The 21870-nt window shown below is 49.3% G+C and overlaps 1 protein-coding gene across 4 annotated transcripts in view; it reads left to right on the top strand.

The window, feature by feature from the left end:
• ANKRD11 (ankyrin repeat domain containing 11) overlaps window positions 1-21870 on the top strand; it is a 132016-nt gene that overhangs the window by 14222 nt on the left and 95924 nt on the right. For all 4 annotated transcript variants that reach the window (XM_059857548.1, XM_059857546.1, XM_059857547.1 and 1 more), the window contains exon 2: window positions 10900-10979. The gene's annotated coding sequence lies outside the window, so the exon portion shown is untranslated. The remainder of the gene's footprint in view (window positions 1-10899; window positions 10980-21870) is intronic.

The raw sequence follows: 21870 nt of genomic DNA, 5'->3' as shown, positions 1-21870 counted from the left end.
AAAACCATGTAGATGTGACACGTGGTTTAGTGGTGGTGCTGGCAGTGCTGGGCTTGATGATCTCAGAGGCTTTTCCAAACTAAACTGCTCTGTGATCTCCAGGATTATCAGTGCTCAGATTCCTGTTCTGGGATGCTGATCTCTGCCTTGTTGGATCCTTGGAAGGAGCTGCCTTCTAACTCCTGAGATAAGAATCGTGGTGGCCTGGGTTCAGACTGAACTCACTAATTAACAAATGATTCATTTTTGGTTAATGGGCATGAGCTCCAGGAGAGAAAATCAACCACCCAGCATTCTTTGCTCTGGGTACTTGGATGGCAGAAACCTCAAATTGCAGCTTAGAGACATGAATTTCATTTGTCCCCTGAATCAGACCCCTCCAAGTGGATTTTGGGGTGGGTTTTGAAGGGAAGCTGGCTTGGCCCTCGCTTGGCTGCTGGCTGTGGTCAGACACCCATGGCTGGGTTCCTCCAGCACGTGGGTGCTTCCCCATGCAGATGGGCTCAGTTATTTCTTGGTGCTTTACAGGAGGAGTTGGGTAACACTTTGTTCTGTAATGCAGGATGAAGAAACCCAGCATGTTTTTCTGTAATGGTGTATAAACAAGTAGTGTAACATCCTATTTCAGGCTGGGAGGAGGAAGGGCTCAGGAGGGGAGGCAGGGCTGAAGCAAAGCTTGATTTTCCTACACACCAGATTTTAGTGGCTTTGCCTTTGGTGGATGCTGGGAGTGTTACAAACACACTGGCTTTTGAGGTGTGTGAGCTCAGTCCAGTGGGTGCTGGGGGTGTGGAGGAGCCTTGGTTGTACAGGTTACCTCTGGTTCCCTCTGCATTTGTGTCTTTCACTGGCTGATGTTGCTGCTCTTTTGCTGCTCACCAGGGGTGAATGGGATTCACAGTCAAAGGCCAATCTAATTTTAATAAAAGTCTGAAAAATAGCTTGGCTCTACTCAGGACTTTTGGGCCTTGTGTAGACTTTTTGCATTTTTCCGTTATTTTTATTTTTCCTCTCCCTTTCTGCCTGTTGTCCTGTGAATACTCAGAAGTGAGCATTTGTGTTCCCCAGTGGCACATTTGGGGTTCCCAAATGCACCTCTGCAGGTGGGTGGGTGAGGCAGTGTGCATCCAGGCACTGCCATCTCTGAGCTCTCGGATGGGACAGCCAGAATACCTGGCAATTTATGAAATAATAAACTCTCTAATTATTGATTACTCTGTAATGCATAGTTTTGCTGGTGTTTTATTCCATTTTTTGGACTCCTGGATCTGAGGCAGTGATCCCTGCACACCTGCCAGGTGTTTTTCCCAAAGGTGTGTCCCGGAAGGGTTGGTGATGAATGGCACTGTTGCAGGTAGAAGCTGATGTGACTAAGTCACCTTTTGTGGCCTGGGAATGGACTCCTGCACCTGATAATTGGGTTAAACACTGGCTCATGGTAGCCAGGAGAGCAGAGAGGCTTTGGTGGCCATTGAGGTGTTTGGCTGCCTCGGAAGCTTCACTTTGAGGATATTCTTCATCAGGAATTGGAGTGCCAGGACAAGGGGAATGGCTTCCCACTGCCAGGGGAAAGGGTTAGATGGGATATCAGGGAGAAATCCTTCCCTGTGATGCTGGGTAGGCCCTGGCACAGGTGCCCAGAGCAGCTGTGGCTGCCCCTGGATCCCTGGCAGTGTCCCAGGCCAGGCTGGACATAGGGGCTTGGAGCAGCCTGGGACAGTGGAAGGTGTCCCTGCCATCTCAGGGGGTGGAACAGGATGAGCCTTAGGGTCCCTTCCAACCCAAACCATTCCATGATATTTTTCAGGTTCACTCACTTGGGTTTGGGCAGCAGCTAATGCTGCTTTGCCAGTGCTCACAGAAGAGGGTCAGCTGCAGGTAAAGCATAAAGCCAAACTGTTGTTCTGCTCCTTTCAGTCTCCTGGACACTCAGGTTGGCTTTGAGCCCCTCATCCCGTGTTGTGCCATGAGCATGACTTTGAATTTATCTCCATTAATTGTGCCAGAGATCTGGGGGTAAAGAGCACTTCTAATGCATTGCTGTTCCCCAAAAATGGTGCAAATGGGGATGAGCTGGGGGGTGGGGAGGTTAGAGGAGCTGCCTTGTGTGCAGTCGTGGGAAGAGGCATTTCTTCAGGGAATGGGTGAATTGTTTCCTTCTGCTCTGAGCAGCCTTTTAATGAGCTGCCCTCTCCAGGGTGCAGAGAGATGAACCTCCCATGGCTATCTCCAGCCTGGGAGGCTTCCACCACATCGCTGCCTTTGGATCCTTGGAGCTAAAAATACATCCCTGCTGCACAGCAGACTGCAGGCACGTTAATCTGCTCCCTTTAGGAAGGAGGCTTGTGGTACTGGAGGAACTGCTGTGGAAATTTTATTTTTGCTGTGCAGCGTTACCAGTTTTCTTCTTCCAACGGAAAAATGTCGTGGAAATCATTGTTCTGGTTGGAATTCCCTCTCTGACAACAATAGCAGCAGTGGGGTGGGGTGCTTTGGGATTGTTTAGTGAGGAGAAGTTTTGGAGGAGCGAGCTCTCCCAGGCTGCCCTGGCTGACTCCTCTGTGCTGTTCAGGAGCGTTCCCACCACTGGCTCTTGGGGTGCTTCTGACCACTCCTGCCTCTTCAGCCCAGCTCTGTGAGAATGCTTTGTGGGAGCTGGGTTGCTCTGCCACCTTCCCCCATGCAGCTGGGCTCCTCTGGCTGTAACTGAGCACGTTTTCCTGGGATGAGGAGGAACAGGAGCCTGCCAGGCTGACACCTCAGAGCGCTCCTGGAGTTATTGCAGTGATTCATCCCCGAGGCAGGCACAGCTCGTGCCCTCCACACCTCCTGGAGCTCCAGCCATGCTCACCCCACGTGCTCCAGCCTTCCTGGAGCAGGGATCCTGCCCTTTCCTGCCAGCCTTTGTTCCCAGGTAACTTTGGGAACGTTTTAGGGCAGCAGCAGCACGAGGGCTGCTTCAGCCACAGCACTGAGGGGCTGGAGCTGCCTTTTCTGCCTGCTGTTGAACAGCTCAGTGCTGATTCTCTTCACGAGTTCCAACTTGAGCTGCTGCTGTTGGTGCCACGGGGCGTTTGAGGTCTGGGATCCGGGGTGACTGCAGCGGGGTTGCGTAAGCACGAGCAGCTTTGTTTTCTCCCTGCTCCAGGAGGAGCTTTTGCCTCTCCAGCTATTTAAGATTCTGAGTGTATTTTCCTGCTTTGATGTTTGGCTTACCTTGACAGGCTGGGAGGGCTGGGCTCGTTCAGCCTGGAGAAGAGAAGGTTCTGGGCAGACCTTGGAACCCCTTCCAGTGATGAAGGGGCTCCAGGAGAGCTGGAGAGGGAGTTTGGACAAGGGCCTGGAGTGGCAGAACAAGGAGGACTGGCTTCAGACTGAAAGAAGGAAAGATTTAGCTTGGATATCAGGAGGAGGTTTTTGCCTTTGAGGGTGGGCAGGCCCTGGCACAGGTTCCCAGAGGAGCTGTGGCTGCCCCTGGATCCCTGGCAGTGCCCAAGGCCAGGCTGGACAGGGCTGGGAGCAGCCTGGGACAGTGGGAGGTGTCCCTGCCATGGCAGGGGTGGCACTGGGTGGGCTTTGAGGTCCCTTCCAACCCAAACCACTCCTTGATGTTGACTCAGGAGCTCACCTGCTCCACCAGCCTCTGCTTTCCCTGGATGTGCTGCCTTGCTGCTGCTCATTAGCACAGGCTCAGTCACAAGCTGCTCAGACAGCCTAAACCATTTGTAAGGAAACTGTCTTTAAAATATGGATGGCATTAGAGGGACTCAGGGTTAAAATTAGAAACTGTTTATGATGCACAGTTGTAGTTGTTTACCTTGAACCATAATTATCTTATTTCCTGAGTTAAAAACGTCACGTCAGCTTGCCGAAGCAAGATTTGATGACAAAGGAATTGTTTTTAGCCACCAGCAGAGCAAAGAACACTTCAAAATGTGCGTCTAAATATGATTTTATAACCTAAAGTGTACCACACTCAGGATTTTAAATTGGCTCTGGAAGTTGCGTGGGTTTATGGGTCGGCCATTTGGCCGGGGATCAAGGGCCTGGGTTTAATCCTGACTCTGTCCTTTTGTCCTCTGAGCGTTTTCCTTGCCTCCCTCTGTGCTGTTTGTTTGGATGGGCTGTGTTGGAGGGGAGGGCTGTGCCCTTCCTGGGGTGCTGCTGGCCCTTCCTGGGGTGCAGGGCTGTGGTGCTGCGGGGCTGAGGCTCCCCCACCCTCCAGCCTGGCCGGCCCCTCCGAGCAGGGCGTGCTGGCCAGGGGAGCATCAGGAGGTTCCTGCTGCCCTGGCAGGTTCAGCTGGTTCAGGGACCGGCTCTGGAGCGCCCAGGAGAGAAGCTGAGCACCAGCAGCTGAGCAGGGGCAGAGCCTGCCTCCCTCAATCCCCTCTGAGCAGCTGGGGTACCTCCATGGGCACAGACAGACGTTTGACTTCCTTATTTTAGCATGATTACTTATTCCTGCATTTCCTTATTTCGTTGTTCAGCAGTGCTCTCTGATCCCTGTGGCTGAGGTGGCCTGTGCCCTCCTCACACCCTTTTCCAGCCTGGATTTCTGTACCCTGAGTGAGACAGCTGCTCCTTACCTGTGCCTGGTGCTGCCAGGATGCTCCTGTCTCAGGAGGATGGAAAGTGGGAGGGGAGCAGCTTCTTTAATGATGGCAACTGCTACTTAAACCTGTTCAGGGCTTAGAATAGAAAGGAAAAAAGATCAGTGGAAGCTGTAGGTGCCTTCAATGTATGTGGGATTTTTAAGGAATCATTTTATTCTGACCTTAACTTGCCAGGCCCCAGACAATAGGGGAGGGATGCTGTGTGGAAATCAGGGAGGTGCTTCCTTTCAGCTCTTTCTTTGCTGTGTAATTTGAGGTGGTTGTAAGGCACTTGTAACTCAGGAATTGTAGACTTGAGCACATTCTACAATTACATTTTTCATGTTGCTTTCTGGGGACCTCCTGGATTGTCCAGCCAGGTAACAGTGTCTGATCCTACATAGCTGGGTGTGGGGCTGCCACCTGCACATTCCTAAAAAACCTGGAGTCTGGTAGTAACATTCCTGTCACCACAGAGGGTTTTCTTGGCTGGGGAGGTGATCTTCAGCCAGCTCAGAATCCAGCCAGAAGCCACTCCATGGATGTGTGCAGTGTTTTTCCCTCTGTGAGGGAGCCTGTGTGTTCTTGAAGGCTGAGCAGTGACTTCCTTGACTCCTCCTTGGCTAATTAGTGTGCTTTAAAATGGGATGCTTGCATCTTTTTCACCAATCAGCATTCAGAAAGGAAAGGAAATAGTTCAGATATTAATAGTAACCTGTATCCAATTTGCCATGGAATTACACGGATGCAAATGTCTGGGACTGCAGAGGTGACAAATGTGTCTGTCTGTCACTCTTTTCTCTTGAAAAATGGTATTTTCTCCATGTGCTAAAACTGGGCACAGAGTAAGAAATGCAGATCCATTTTGAAATGAACTGGAGCTCGTTGTGGCCCATTCACCCTCCTGCTTCCCTTGGGAGGAGGTGCTGAGGGAGCTGAGTGGGACTTGGTGAGGGCACAGGGAGGGATTCACTCTGGGGAGGACAAGGACGTGTTTGTCCCACCTCACCTGTATTTAGGAGCAGGGGAAAGGAGGAGCAGCCTGAGCTGTGGCAGCAGCTGTGAGCTCACCTTAAATTATGGCTTTAATTCTAGAAAACGTCCACCCTTCTTGCCTTCACTGGGTCGGTGAAGCTCAGCATCTTGGAGCTCAGTCCCACTCCTGGCAGTGTCCAAGGACGGGCTGGAAGGGGCTTGGAGCAGCCTGGGATAGGGGAAGGTGCCCAGGGTGGGGCAGGAACAAGATGAAATTTGAGGTCCCTTCCAACTGAAACCATTCTGTGATGTCATCACAGATTCTGACCTCCCCTAATTCACTGCAGATCTCCAAACAGCTTGGTCATTCCTGAATTCAGGCTTCTGTCAACCCCCATTCCTAGGGACTGCGCTGTCCATGTCAGACTTTCAGTTAAAACTCTCAAAGGACAATTTGTTTTCCCAGGATTCACACCTTTCCTGCCCTTTGTGCTTATTGCAGTGGCACAAATGAAACCTTGGGCTCTTCAGCCCACACGAGTGTGGTTTTGAGTACAGTATCAGCTTATTTTGTATTTTTTATCAAGTGGCACAGACAACACAAGCTTTAAAAACTGTAGATCTCAGCATACATCTTATCTGCAGGGCAAAATAAAGCAACTTCAAGAATATATCACCTACTTTCATTCTGAAAGCCATCTAATTAAATTTTACTTGATGCTACAATTTTGTCACAATCAAACATGCTGAAAGGTGGTTTTTGGTTTTTTTTAGGACTAGTGGAATTCTCTGTGTGCTTTGGCTTTTCACTTGGGTAGCTGCTACTTGAGCATAGCTGGGTTGTGATTGCTGTGGGAATATTCCTGAATTGTAGTGAAAGGCAGGTCCTGGAGCTCACCCCAGTGCTGGAATCTCTCTGAGAAGGGTGGGGACGTGAGGGTTTGCTCTGTGTGTGCCTGGAGGTGGCTGTGCTGGCAGCCCCTGATAGGCTGCAGGGGTATTTATCTCAAATTTATGTGGATTTCTTGGAAACAACTCTTTATTCCCCTTCAGATCTACACACACCTCTTCTTTTCCTCCTCTTTCTAGGGAGTCCTGAGCTGCAGGGAGTGGTCTGAGGGTGCTTTTCCAGGCTCCTGAGGGAAATTGCCATAAATCTGATGAGCTGTGTTCAGTGTCCATCCCTTGAGGGGCCAGGAGAGCTTTCCTGCTGTGCTGGGCATGGCTGTTCTGGCTCTCCCTGGGATGGGGCAGGCAGAGCTCCAGAGACAGGGATTTCTGCACTGTTTCTTTTTAAGTGGCACATTTTCTTCTCCCAGTTCCAGCAGAAGGAACCCATGGGTATTGATGGAAGATATCTGTGGGGTTTGTAGTGCTGCTGCTTATGGGTTCTTCCCCCAGTCCCCAGTTGTAGGGGGATAGAATATAAGAAAATAAAGATAGTGTAGAAGGTAATCTTACCCCTGAGGAGTTGCAGCTGGGCCAATTATCAAAGATTAGGAACAGGCCTGACTTTAACAGGCACAGCTGTAAGCAATGAGAAGAAGAGTGCTATAAAAGAGTGGGGTGGGGTTGGGAAGGGACCTGGAGTCAGTTGGCTGCTTTGTGAAGAGGAAAGAGGCAGTGCTCTGAGGAGCTGCCTGTGAGAAACACCAGGAAGGTATGGAACTTTTGTGATAAGGAGACAACAGTGTGGAACCCCTGCAATGAGATGACAACACCCAGTCTCAGTTTTCTTAGGTTCTAGAATTACAGTGGGATTTCAGCATTTTCCCCCATTTCAGCAGGTGAGAGCTCTGGCTGTGCTCTGTCAGGCTGTGCCTGTGGAGTGCATTGGAAAACACTTCCAAATTTCCCCTCCCTCCAAATTTGCTGTACTTGTTCCCCCTTGGTTCTGTATGGGAGGAAATGGGGCTTATCTGAGAGCAGGAGCTCCGTGGCTCTGGGGTGCTCCCCTGGGTGTCTTTTCTCTGGAGCCCTCAGAGAGATGCCTTATTGAAATTCTGTCTCTTCCTGGAATTATTCTGAGGGAAGCAGATGAGTGCTGTGGAAAAAGGTTCTCTTATTCCCCAGAGATTTTATCCATTCAAAAGTTGGTATCTAAATCTCTGATATCCTCTTATGCTGCTTAGTTCTGGGTCTCTATAAAATCTGAATTGATCCAAGTGTGTCTTGGGGTGCAAATACAACTCCTTCCCTCCAAGAAACACTACTGGTGAGGCACACATTTGTGGGGACATTGGCCTCTGGGTTTCCTGGGAAGAGACAGCAGCAGTGGCTTCTTCCCTCCTCCCTGTAAAATGGAGATTTAAGCAGAACCTTTCTGCATTATTGATCAAATTTAGAAACATTGAGGTGTATGAAACCATGGAATCTCAAACACGTTTTTCCTGGGGATCCTTGTAGGGGACTCTGAATAAACCAGAGAACTGGTCTGTTCCTTTAGGGAAGCCAATTCCCACCTCGCTGCTGGGACCGCTTGGTGCTGCTGCCACATCCCAGCTGCTCTGGTGTGAAGAGTCTGTAGCTAATGTCAGTATTTTTCAGGTCACAGCTTGGGATTGTAAAGCATTTTCCATCTTCACATACTAATTTCTGTGAAGTTACAAGATACCCTTTTATGAAGGAGGTTTGAATTATGTAATTCCCAATGTTTTCGATGGAGTGCTGGCAGAAGTTGCATGCTGTGCTCTGAATGTGAAGTCCTGATCTGTGTGTGGGTGCAGCAAGAATCACTGATTTGGGGAGGTGCTGAGGGACTCTGGTCAGTGTTAAGTTCATGAGTTGGTAGGAAAATGTAGAAGTTTAAACATTTATTTATTTATTTTTGTGAAACCGTCTGTTTGCCCAGAGTTTCCAAGTGTTAACAGAAAATAAAGTATCCCAAGTCTTGTAAGGCTGAACCTGTTTTAAACCAGAATCTGGCCACCTTGAGCCCTTGGCTGTTTGCATGGCCATTTCAAGGCCCAGGCAGGGCAGTGTGTGCCGTGGTGCACTGCAGCTGCCTCCTGTGCAGGGACCATGAGCTCAGCAGGGCTGGAGCCTTGTCCGTGGTCAGCCCTGCAGGTTCCCAGGAGGGACAAGGGCAGTGATGATACTTGGTGCAGTGATACATTTTCATCAGCTAGAGCTAAGAAAATGGGATGGCTAGATGTGTTTATTAATTCTAATGTGGCTTTTGGAAGTGGAGTTGGGTTTAAATGGCAGTGTTGGATTCCGTGCAGCAGGAACGTTGTGTGAGTGACCCGACCACGTACAGCCAGAGAGGCTCTGCTGGGCATCTCCCACTGGAGGATTTGCTGCATTCCTAAGTGATTTGATAACAATTTCATTAAAAAATGGTGCCATGTTCCTTGTGAAAATTACTTGGCTCACGTGTGGTCGCTGTTTCAGCGTTATGCTTTATGTATGTTTATGTGTGAGCCAAGGAATGAATAAATCTGCTGTCTGTGGGCCAGCAAGCAGCTGTAAATAGACCTTGAAAATGGTCTGTCAGTGTCCTGGGACTGATCTCTGCAGACTTCTTGGTAATTTTGATCCCAGTTGTTGCCCAGAGAAGCTGTGGCTGCCCCATCCCTGGAAGTGGCCAAGGCCAGGGGGGAGCAGCCTGGGCCAGTGGAAGGTGTCCCTGCCCATGAGGGGATGGAATGGGATGAACTTTGGGGTCCTTCCAACTCAGACCATTCCATGGTTCCCTGACAGTCACTCCTGTCAGCAAGCACTGCTGCAGTTCCAGACAATGCAGTGGAAGTTCAGCTGTTTTCCCCCCACTTTACCTCTCATTGCTGTTGAAATTCTAATTAGTGATGTGACTGTTACTATGGAGAAGAGGATAAAGGAGCAGGGGAATCCTGCTGGAAAGGTGCTGTGCAAGCACTGCCATGTGCTCCACAGGGCTGCATTCCCATCAGGGATCCCTCAGTGCCCCAGGGCTCCTTGGCCTTGGAAGAGTCCACGAGGTTGCCATGTGTCTGCATCTCCTTTACTCTTCTCAAAGAAAAATGCCAGAAAACTTCCACTTTGCTCATCTGGAGAAGTTTGCCTGCTGTAGGATTCCTTTCTTTGAGTCAGGACCCCGGGCTTTCACATCTTCCTCTGGGTTTTGGGGTTTATTTTGGCCTGTTCTTTCCACTGAGGTTCCCAAGAGTTCCCTCAGCCCAGCTGGAAGCAGCTCTGCCCTGGATGCAGCTGCGTTGCTCATCTGGACATCTTCCCTTTGGCTTTTCATTGGGCAGTGAAAGTTTCCCAAAACAAACAAGGCTCTCCCAGGGTTCCTGATCTCCTCCACTGTGTGTCAGTCCCAGCTGGCCCCAGAGTCTCTCCTGGATGGTTCTTGGGAGGAACCATCCCCTTGGGAAGCAGCTGTCCAAATCCAGCATATCAGAGAAGTTTGTGAGGTGGTGAGCGGTGGTAAAGCATAAAATTGTCATGAGTTCTGCAAGGCAAGAAATTCAGATTTTCTCACTGTAACAGGGGTTGGTCACTGTGCCCCTCAGTGTGGTCTGCAGTGCTCAGAGATGGGATGGCATGGGGGGTTTTGGGGGACTTGGCATGGGCAGGACGTGGAGCTGGCAGCTCACCCTCTCACCTGTTTAAGCAGGCCAGAATAACATCACTGGGACTGGGGAAGGCCCAGTGCTCCCGGGGCCTCAGGGTGCTCATTTCCATCCCTATGGTCCCTCACCATCCCACTGAGCTCCTCCAGCTTGGGAACAGTGAGGAGTGCAGGTTTTGGGCTAGGAACCTGCCAGGCCTTTCATGTGTGCCAGTTAATGAATGCAATTCCCCCTCGCCTTGGGTGCTGAGAGCTCCTGCTGGTTCCTGCCCTGCATCAGAAATTCACTTTGGGGATCAGCTTAGAGCTTTGCAATTGATCCACTGCTATTCAGAGCAAGGGTGTGCTTGGGAGGAGAGTGCCTGTGCCATGGATAATTCCATGGGGGTTGTTTGGGAAGGTGAATTCCTGGCACAGGAGCTCCTTTTGGCTCTGCCTGTCTCTGGGTTCCTGAGCTGCTCAGGGCTTGGGGGTGACACGCCCTCATTGGTAAATAAAATGCCTCTAAGCCCACCCAGATGGTTCCAGGAGCCTTGAAGCAGGTGATTTTTAAAAAAAGCTATTAGCAGAAAGTTGTGGAAGAAGATGGATGTTCTGCCATGCTTCCACTCTTTCCTTTATTCCTCTGTTTGTGCAGAGTGGTTATCAGGAAGTTTATTTGTGGATTAGGCAAAGGTTTGTACTTGGTAACCTTCATGTACTCAAATCCTGTGTGCGTGTTGTGAATAAAATTCCCTTGGTTTAATTTTCTAATGAACAAATTCCTGTGTTTTTCAGATTGCACTGCGTTTTTGGGACACACCTCTGTTGGATTTTAATATATGTCCTGTGAAGAGCAGCTTTCAGCTATGGAATCGGTAAATATTGACTTTGCTTCTGTCCAAAATTTCTGGTTTATTCCCTCACAAGTGCTTGTGTCTCTGTTGGACTGTTTGGTTTTGCCTTTTTAAAATGTTTTTCTTTATTTTCTGAAATTTGAAAGCAAAAAATTGCAAGTTTTATGGCATATATAAAAGGTACGAACAGAGAATATTTTGGGAGTTGTCTGTAGTCCTGAGATGTCTTTTTAATTTTAGATAATTTTGAATATAGCAAGTTTTTCTCTGACCTCAGTGAAATAAAAGTGAACTTTCCTGCGTGGGCAGTTCCAGCACAGGTTTGCCCAGCAGACTGTGCAGCTTGTTGGTGCTGCTGACTGCTGACTATTAAATAATACCTCTTTCTTTCTCTTTGCTTTCAAAATGTCTTGAAAAAAACCCCAAAGTCTCTAAGTTTCCCAGTGTTATGTCTCCTTGTGATTAGCCTAATTGAAACAGATGGCACCTACATTTCATTTTGGGCAGAGAAACCTCCCAATCTGCTGAGCCTACAGTTGGATGCAATGTTAGGATTCAACTTTTTGGGAGCATTAACAGATGCAGAAATAACAGGCTGTCTCAGAGTGGAATTTAGGGGGAAAATGAGATTTTTGCCTCTGTTTTGTGCGAGCGGGTGGGAGAGGCTGGTGCTGTTCTGGAAATCCCAGTGGTGTGGCTGGGGCTGGAGGCAGGGGGGTTGTTCTGGCTGGGTTGTTTTGCTGTGCTGGTGGTTTGGTGTGGTGGGAGCTGAGCAGAAGCTGGGTGGGCTCAGCTGGGCAGTGCCTGTTGAGGGGGGCTGTGTGGAGCTCAGGGTCACCCCCAGCACAGCCAGAAATCCTACAGGGAAGGCTCCCAGTGGGTAATACAGAGTGTGGCTCCTGCCTTGGGGCCCTGGGTCCTTGGCTGACCTCTGGGTTCAGAGGGATTGTTTGTGATGAGGCTGTCAGCACGGGGAAGGCTGCTGCTGGAGAGCTGCTCGCTGTAGTGCAGCCCTGCCTCTGCAGGCTGCTGGGTGTCTTCTGTCCTGCATTTTGAGGAAAAAAAAAAAATCGTTGTGTTTAGTGTGGCCATGATAATTTCGAAGTATTCAGATGCAGACAAGATGTTATTTCAGCTTCCCCTGGTGAATATTAATAGCAGGAGAAGCCTTTCACAGTAAGACAAAGCAGAGCAGGCATCGGTGACTCTGGCAGTGTCGTTAGGTAATTAAAGTGTATCAGGTGTGAGCCCTTCTCCTGGCGTGTGCAGGAGCTCTGCAGGGCCCTGAAAAACCCAGCTCAGCCCTGACATCAAATATAAATCAGGCTGGTTGCTGTTTGCTGCCTGTTTTATTTCATAGCTGGGGACAAAGGTTTTTCCTTCGGAGTTTTGAAGTAAGTGGCGTTGGGCTTTTTGGATGCAAACTGTCCTTTTCAAACCAGGATAACAATAACTTACCCAAAATTCAGGTGTGTTTGCACAGCTCTGTTTGGAAGGGTTTGCTTGAAGCAAGCCAGGTCATGAGTGTCATGGAACAGTTTGGGTTGGAAGGACCTTAAAGCACATCTGGTTCCACCCCCCACCATGTGCAGGGACACCTTCCCCTATGGCAGGTTGCTCCAAGCCCTGGACACTTGCAGGGCTGGGGCAGGCCCAGCTTGTCTGGGCAGTGGTGCTTGCTGCTGGCTTTGCTGCTGGCAGCAGGAGTGGCTGCACCACGCTGGGCTTGTCCTGGCCTCGGGTGACCCCACTGCCCCCCAGCCCTGTCACAGCTGGCTGGTGCCACCGCGTGCTCCCCACACCTTCCCGGGGCAGCAGAGGGGTCAAGGCTTCCTCCAAGCAGCAGCTTTGGGGCAGCTTTGGGGGTGGCTGTGGCAGGGCTGTTTCAGGGAGCTCCCGATGAATATGCAGGTGTGGGATTAAAGGGATGAATGAGGAGCAGAATTGCTTTCCGAGCTGCAGCCCTGCTCTGACCTCCCGAGAAGGGCAGATTGTAAAGCTGGGGCCCGGAGTGGAAAAGCAATTACAATACACTGCCAGCATTGAATTGTCCTCACAAAGTCAGATGCTGCAATAATGGCAGCGTTGTTTAGGTGGAACGTGACTTCACTTAACTGCTCGCTGTTTTTCTGTTAATGCTCTGAAACAAACGTGTTCACAAACGGCTCTCAGCTCTGGCTGCTCTGGGGGAAATGGAGCTCACTGCTCCACCAGGAAGGTGTTTCTCTGCAGGAACTGCTCTTCTGAGCTTGCTGCCTTTTTTCCTGTGTGTTTCAGTTCTTACCCCTCCCAGATTAGGAGGATAACCCGGTGGCAGTGCAGTGTACATTGAGACTTTATGGTGTTGGTCATTGTGGAGCCAGGGACAGCTTTCCATGGGGTCCTGGGGTATGGAGATGTTGGCTTCTGGGTTGAGAAGCTGGTGTGTTCTGAAGCAGAGCCTGGAGAGGGGAAGCCATGAACAATGGGGATTAATAGTCTGGGAAAGCTGGGGTTGTTCAGCCTGTGGGAGAGGAGACCCTGGAGAGATCTTCAGAGCTTCTCCCAATGCCTCGAGGGGCTCCAGGAGAGCTGGGGAGGGACTTTGGGCAAGGGATGGAGGGACAGGACACAGGGAATGGCTCCCACTGCCAGAGATCAGGGATGGATGGGAGATTGGGAAGGGATCCTTCCCTGTGAGGGTGGGCAGGCCCTGGCACAGGGTGCCCAGAGCAGCTGTGGCTGCCCCTGGATCCCTGGCAGTGCCCAAGGCCAGGCTGGACAGGGCTGGGAGCAGCCTGCGCCAGGGGAAGGTGTCCCTGCCATGGCAGGGGTGGAATGAGATGAGCTTTGAGGTCCCTTCCAACCCAAACAATTCCATGGCTCAGTGCAGCATTAAAGAAGCAGAGGTGTGTGGCTTTGCTGACTTCTGCTGGAGCCCTTTCTCTTGCTAAAACAGGGATTTTGGAGGCTCCATGAAGCAGCTGGGTGGATCTCCAGGTGCAGGTTTGCCCAGAGCGTTTCAGCAGAGCCAGTTTGGGTTTGTTCTGCTCTGTGGCCTGGGCTGGGAAGGGGAGGTGGGGCTGGTGGGGAACACCCCAGCTCCTGCCCTGTCCCCCCTGTGTGTGAGGTGGGTCTGCACAGCCCTTAGGAGCACTGAATGTTTGTGTGGCTGTGTTCTGAGGGGACACAGTCTAAATTTAACTTTTAAACCCTGTCCTCACTGCCAGCAGAGGTTAAGCAGAGGTGGCTTAACTGTGAGCCTGGAGTTCTTTGTGGGTCAAACAAGCCTTGAATTTTTGGACACAAAACCCTGCTGAGACCTACAGGAAAGAGCTTTAAATCCTTTCCCCTGTCCCCGGGAGAAAGCTGCTTTTTCAACTGTAATCTCAGCACAAGCATTTGCTTTGAGTGGTTGAATTGCTGCTTTTACAGTTCTCTGTATTTTCCTAGAATTTGTTAAATTGCCAACGTTATTCACATGGCACTTTTGGCAGGTGCCACCTACATGCCCTCAATTTGAAGGTACCTTTCAGGAGCAGTGTAGGTAGGGAGGCTCCTCTCTTGCATGTCAGATGTTGGAGAGCGCAGCACTTCCATTAATTCACTTTCCCTGACCTTTCCACTGCTAATAAGCCAAGCTGGAGCACAATGCAGCACCTTAATGAACAGACCTGAGCTGAGCAGGGGCTGCTTTGAAAAATGTCTTGCTTGACTTGTTCGTTGGGTGTAATTTTGGTCCATTTATTCACCATGGCACAGACAGGAGTTCTGGTGAGAGCAACCCACAACCAAATACAGCCCTTTTTCTCCTTCCTCTGGTGTTTAGAACTAGAGAAAACCATGTCAATAACTGCTTGAAAAGAAGCAAGATAGTTGGTTGGGCTTTTTCTCTGAATCTACTTGGTTTTGAATAATTTTATTCTTTGGGGGGGCTATATTGTGATCAGAGAAACCTCATTTTTAGAAGAAATATACTTTTGAGTTAGGATCTTGTAGATTTATATCAGCTCATGTAATGTGCACTGAAAAATGCACACTCCTGGGTTATGAATTTGTAGATTAAGATCAACTAACGTGTAATGTACACTTGAAAATCCTGTTTGCATTTAGGAAAGAGTCCATTAAGACAAGCAGGCAGTGCATGGGATCATCATTTCCAGGAGCTGCCAGGCTGTTATTTCACAGAGAGGGCTCCTGAGCCACCCAGCCCGGCTGCCACAGGGAGGCTGGGTTTTTGGGAAAGGTTTCTTGACCAGTTCCTGCTTCCATTGTTGTGCAAGGGTGCTCCTGGGTGTGACCTCTTGGGAAAGTAAAAGTGCTGGGGGGCAGGTTGTGGGGTGGTGAGCAGGGTTTTATTTACTTATGGGTGCTCACAGAGCACCCGAGCTGCTCTTGAAAGTTGTGGCCTCCGCCCTGAGGAAGTGACACTGGCTGGGGAGTGAAGTGGCAGTGTGACACATGGTGTGGCTGCAATCCCTTGTTTTCCAGAGGTATCCACGGGTGTGATTAAGTGCAGATGATGCTCTTGGCAGCAGGAGGTGTGCAAGATGTTCCCACCGGCAGAGCTTGCCGGCCAAAGGCCCGCAGGGAGGACCAGGCTCTCCTGCTGTACTTCTGGAATGAAGTTTGGGGTGTTCTTGTTCCCTCCCCTTCTGTGGAGGTAGTGGTGATCCTGAGGTTTTGCTGTTCAAATCTCGAGTTCTTTAGGATTTAGTTATTTTAGTTCTTTGTAAGTGAGGGGAGTGGTTTTGAGTGCAGGGAATTCATACCTGCCTGAGGGAGATGCATCAGTGCCTTGGGCACCTTTAGTGGGGCTGCAGGTGGGACAGTCATTGTCCAAGGAGCAGGTCAGCTGCTGGGCACCCTGTGAGGTGGGAATTGTGGCTCAGAGGTGTTCCCAGTGTGAATTTATGGAAACCTTGTGTGGAAGGTGATTTGGCTGTGCCACCCAAGTGTCTGACACAAACAGGGAGGTGCAGCCTGGTCCTGGTTCTGTCATACATGCCTGGAAAAGGTTCTGTCATACATGCCCGGAAAAGTGGAAAATGGTTACTGAAAGGAAAGGCAGAAGTGATGGATCTGCCTCACTGATAGGCCTTGGAAGGGTACTTCTGGCAAAACCAGAAAGCAATTCTAAAAATAAGTCTGAAATGTTGGATTGCCCCATCCCTGGAAGTGTTCAAAGTGAGACTGGATGGAGCCTGCAGCAACCTGGTCTTGTGGAAGGTGTTCCTGCCCATGTCAGGGCTGGGATGGGATGAGCTTTAAGGTCCCTTCCAGCCCAGACCATCCTGCAGTTCCAAGCTGAATGTGGAGATGGGCAGCAGGCCTTGGCAGTGTTTGTTTCCTTGGCTAAATTCTTGGCAGAGCTTTGATTTTGGAACAACAGGAACACAAGGGCTGAGCTTTGCTGGCTCAGCCTCGTTCCTCCCTGGCTTGAGGACTCACTCAGGTGTTCCAGCAGCTTTTTTTTGCTGCTGGGTGTTATCCCTGTTTTATGGTAGCTTGCTGGGCTTCTCCAGAAATCCAGAGCTGAATTGTGTTCAGCAAGTTCCTGCTTTAGGGAGTGTTTTGATCTTGGGTTGTGACTGGACAGGCTGATTGTTTCCAGTTGCTAGAGACGTGCAGGAGCTGGGAGAGGGGAGGTTTTGGGTGTGACATGAAGGGAGTGAGGGGCTGTGGGCTGTGCCCACCATGGCAGAGGCTCCCGGGGGCTGGAATTCCCAGAACTGCTCCCTGTGCCTGGCTGTTTTGGGAAGCTGACACGCCTGGCTTTGACCTCAGAAGTGGCTTTGGGTTGGTGGACAAACACTGAGAGCTCTGCTTTCCCTCAGAGCTGTTTCATCCCTGGCCTGCCTTCCCCTTCCCGCAGCCCTGGCTGCTCCCGGAGCGGGCAGATGGCTGCAGGAGCTGCCTGGGTGCTTCGGGAAGGCTCAGCCCTTGGGAGAGGGCCAGGGCAGAGCAGCAGTGGGCAAAGTGCAGCCCTGGAGCTGTGGGACTGCCTGAGCTTCCCCCAGAGCAGCCTCAGCTGCGACGTTTTTAACTCTTGAATTTGGAACAGACTTAGCAGCTCACCTTTGGGGGTGGGAGCTTGGGAGGTTGTCAATACTATTGCCTGGAACCATCTGTTCCTACCACTAAGTAGCTGCAAAAATCAGTAATTCATTCCCTTTTTTTTTTTTTTTGAGGAGCTTGGGTGTAAGTCTTCTCCCTTGTTATTTTTATGGGCTCCTTCATTATGGAAGACAAGCATCTCCACGGTGCTGGAGCTGACTTTAATCTTTCATCTAAATTTATTTGAAATTTAAATCCCTGTCATTATCGATATTAGAGGTTACTCTGGAGCACAGCAGCTATTTCTGGGGAGCTGGGTGCATGGGGCTCCCTTATCAGCCAGGAATGTGCTTGTCACCTTTCTGGATGAGCCTCTCGAAGAGGAGCAGGGACAGCAGCCATGTGTACAGGTTATTTTGGGAAATCACCACTGTAAATGGATGCTGTGTTTGCTTTTGCAAGTAAAATCGGTCATGGAGTCCTATTTTTCATTTATTTTTGCCCCAGTGGGCTGGCCCTGGTGGTGGTTGTGGTTCTCCTGGGCAGTCACAGGAACACCAAAGCCAGCCCTGATTGTGGGACAGGCACAGAGCACTGCAGACACCCTCTGTTATCCCAGTGAGACTGCATTCCTGGCCTTAAACTGCAAAATCAAGGTGAATTGATAGCACATAACCTTGTTAGTGTTTGGGGCAGGAGGTGCCAGGGTTTGGTGGTGTTTTCATTGCAGGTGGTGACACCAGAGGAACCTGGTCTTGGTGTCCCTGCCTGTGGCAGGGGTGGAGATGAGCTTCAAGGTCCCTCCCAATCCAAAGCACTCCATAATTCCATGGCTCTCCTGCCTGAGGCCTGGTGTTTGTTGGAGATTTTACCCTTGCTGTGTCACTGAAGTTGAGTTTTCCAGGTGTTTATTTTGGTGGTTATCTAAGCTCCAGAGTGAATGCTGAGGGTTCTGTTGAGCTGATGTCCAGTTCTCCCAGCACTGCACCAGTGGCAGGAGTTGGTTTTTGTCTGATCTGAAAGGTTGGATTTTGATGGAGTTGGTGTGTCTGGACTCATCCTAGCGTGCAATAATGTGAGAATACAGCCATCAGTTCCTTGGGTACGCTGAGAAAATGTTAAAGCTTTCAGGCCTCAGAGTTCAGAAATTGTCATGTGCCTGGCAGGGAAGCCCAGACTCCATGGGGCAGAGCCAGGTGGTTTTCAGAGCCCATTCCCTGGGAGTGTCCTTGGTTTCCCTGCTGAACATTTAACCTTAATTCTGAATTTCCTGGAGGTCTTGACACCCAGTTTGTTTTCCAGTTTGGTGAAAGATGGGAGGGCAGCAGGGGAGCTGGATGTGGTCACGTGCATGTGGCACCTCCAGGTTGGAGGTGACAAATACTTGAAGGAATTGGAAAAGTGAGAGGAGCTGGTCAGCTTGATGGATGTGAGTGGGTATGATGGGAGGAGTTCTTGGATTTTGATAATTTTTATCCTTTTTTATAATTTTTCAGCCGTTGAACAGTACTAGGATTCAAAGGCCAGCACTGAATAGCTCTGGTTATTCTCTGCTGGTCCTAAACTTATTGCTGGTGTCATATGAGAAATATACTTTCTTTTTATGTTGCACAGTCAGAAGAAAATTATTTTGTTGTCTTCAGTAGTTTTTACCTCATTCTTGTAGTCTTGCCAATATCCTGTAGTTGTTTTTTGCAGGAAGCCTTTCAGTGTTCTGTTAATTGGAATTAACTCTTGTAAGAGAAATGCACGTTTGGGTTGAAGATAATGTAGGAAATAAACATTTGGGGAAGTTTATTTTAAGTTAGTGGAAAGAAATCCATTGGAGAGCTTTGCTTTGGAGCTGTAGCTTTGGAGAGGTTTAAGGAGAGGTTTAGGGTAATAACAGAGGAATAAACCAACCCTTCTCCTGTCTTTGAATTCCTGTGGAAGGGCAGCTCTGATCTCTGCTCTGGTCACCAGGGGTGTCCTGGACTGCCTGATCCTTGTGGGTCCCTTCCCACTCAGGATATTCCCTGATTCTCTGATTATTTTGAGTTACCTTAGAGACTGGTAGAGAATCTACTTGTTACTGTCTGGTAAATTATGTTAATTAACATAATTACAGAGTTTTAATGCTGCATGGAAGTTATATGGAGTCCAAATCAAATAGCAACAGGTAGTAAATAATTGGACAAAATAAAAACATGGAAACAAATAATGAAGAAAAATAATCATGTATTCTTTTCCTGTCACCAGTCAGGGCTGCAGCTGGATGTAGCAGCTGCCCAGTCCTGAATCCTTTCTTCCTCTCATTTTTAATGCAGCTTTTACAAGAGTCTGAAGGAAATCTCTGTCTAAACCAACTGGTAGCAGCTCCTCTGGGCTTTGCCTTTGGCAAGGTGTCACACAGCTGAATTCTCTTTCCTTTGCTAAATTCTCCTCTCTTTCTCCTTGCAGTGCTTGGTTATTTAGTGCTATAAGGGGAGCCTGAATATATGAATTTAGCCAAACCCTCGAGTATATAAAGTAGAGAAACTTCCCTCATTCCCTTGACCTCAAGCTTGCTGAGGTAGGAAAGCATTTAAAACACCCACAGCTCTCTCTGCACATGCAGATGTATTTTTAAGTGTCCCCTACTTGAAGGTCATCCACAATTCCAGTTGAAGTGCAGTTTGGATTTCCTGTAGCTGGATACTGTCCGTGGGGCTGATTCCTGCTCTGCAGGGAGTGTGGGATGCCAGGGGAGGATTTCATCCTGTGGTGCTCTGGATCTGCCCCATGGCTGGAGCCAGGCTGGCAGAGCTGGGGGTGCTGCCCTGGGGAGGAAAAGGCTCCAGGGAGAGCTCAGAGCCCTTGCAGGGCCTGAAGGGGCTCCAGGAGAGCTGGAGAGGGACTGGGGACAAGGGATGGAGGGACAGGACCCAGGGAATGGCTCCCAGTGCCAGAGGGCAGGGCTGGGTGGGAGATTGGGAATTAGGAATTGTTCCCTGGCAGGGTGGGGAGGGGCTGGGATGGATTTCCCAGAGCAGCTGTGGCTGCCCTGGATCCCTGGCAGTGCCCAAGGCCAGGTTGGACACTGGTGCTTGGAGCACCTGGGATGGTGGGAGGTGCCCCTGCCGTGGCAGGGTGGGATGGGGTGAGCTTTGAGGTTCTCCCAACCCAGAGCATTCCTTGACTCCATGAGAGGAATGTGGATGAACATCTCTGCCTGCAGGAGCCTTCAGAGCTGCTTCAGCTCTTTTTTCCATCCTTGTGAAATGGCTCTGGGCTCGGAGCTGGGTCTGTGTGAGCCCAGGCCACGATGAGACAGAGCATTAATGAGACCTTCAGAAGGGATAGCTGCAGCAGTGAGCTGGGCATAAGTACAGCATGGAATTCCAGGGATGTGTTCTTGGCCCAAGCAGAATAATTCCTCAGTGTCTCATTCCCAAGGCCCCTGGGTTCTGGAGCAAAAGGGTGTGAACAAAGAAGTTCAGCTTTGATGGTTTGCACCATACAAGCTGCCAGGGAGGTGATGAACTGTGGGTTTGATCACCTCTTGGTGGTGTCTTCTGGTGCTTCTGTCTGTAATTTGGATACCTCCAGGACACTGCCCCAGGCTGAGACTGACCCCTTTGTAATGCTGAATTAAATAATTATATTAAAGTATTAAAATTACCCTCTAATATAGTGATATTCTCTGCAGTTACCATACAAACTGTATGGTTTTGAGTGGGGACAGCTTATTTAGGAATCCTGTGCTGCCAACAGATGCTTCTGCCCTGGAGGATGTGGTGGCTTTAAGGTCAGGTGTCACTTTAAAGTGAGGTAAAAAAAAAACCTCCCTGTGCTGAGCTTCCTTTGCTCTCAGAAATAGTTTCTGTATTAATATTTAATTTACAGTAGCTCTGAGGAATGAAGAAAGTCCTGGACTCTATTTTTTTTTTTTTCTAGTCCTTAATACGTTTCTTTGGAACAGCTCTTGGATATAAACAAGGAGGACAGAGTGTCCTGGGCAGAGGAGTGAGACAGTTTGTGTTAAAACCATAAGTGTTCGTGGCTTTAACGTTGGAATGTTCAGCATTAAGGATCCATCAGGTACCTTGGAGTAGCCCTAGTTCCCAGTTGCTCTTTTTCAGTCTTTTTTTCTCCTGGGATTCTTCATGGCTTTACTCCTTGATGCAGATTTAGATGTTTTTGTTCTGAAAAGCTCCTGTTCCTGATGCTGCCAGCTCAGAGCTCCAGCTCAGGAGAAAGTGGGTTCAGAATTCCAGACACGCTCCTGGCACAGCTTCAATTAAAAGGTGTTGAAAGAGGCTGGATTTTGCAATTTTGCAAAGTTGGAATTTTTTGTCCCTATTAAAACCTTGGGGATCCCTGGGAAAGGAGCTTGATCCTGGCTTTTTTTCTGCTGGGTGAGGAAGAATTTATACCGTCATCCCCCTGCTTTGACCCAGTTATGAAACCCTTGCCTGTAAAATTATTAATTTGGGGACTCCCAGCCATTCCAGTGTGAGAATTCAAGCAGTGGGAGTTTTCCTGGAGAGCCACCTCCAGTTTAGCCATTAAAAGCTGGTGATAAATCCAGTGAACTTAGTAAAATATATATTGCAGTGTGCCATGAACTTTCCTCATTACTCTGGAATTAATCAATGACTTGGACTACTTTTTCCCCCTGCTCAGCCATACTTTCACAAGGTATAATTAAAATAAAAAAAGCTCCAGTTTTCCTTTTTGTTCAACTCTGTTGTTGTTGAACTATGTGTGGTTTGGACTTCAGCCCTCCAGAATGTTGGCAGAAGTTCTTGTCTGGAAAGAAATGGTAATCCTTTTGGGGTTGAAAAATGGGGAAGGAAAGATTGCTGTAGCAGGGATGATTGCAGGCAGAATAAGTAATTTTGCACACACACACATA

The sequence above is a fragment of the Haemorhous mexicanus genome, chromosome 12 (genome assembly GCF_027477595.1).
Source record: "Haemorhous mexicanus isolate bHaeMex1 chromosome 12, bHaeMex1.pri, whole genome shotgun sequence".
In the NCBI taxonomy this organism is placed as follows: Eukaryota; Metazoa; Chordata; class Aves; order Passeriformes; family Fringillidae; genus Haemorhous; species Haemorhous mexicanus.
Note: the sequence above shows the minus strand (reverse complement) of the source record. Positions and strands in the feature narration are given on the sequence as shown.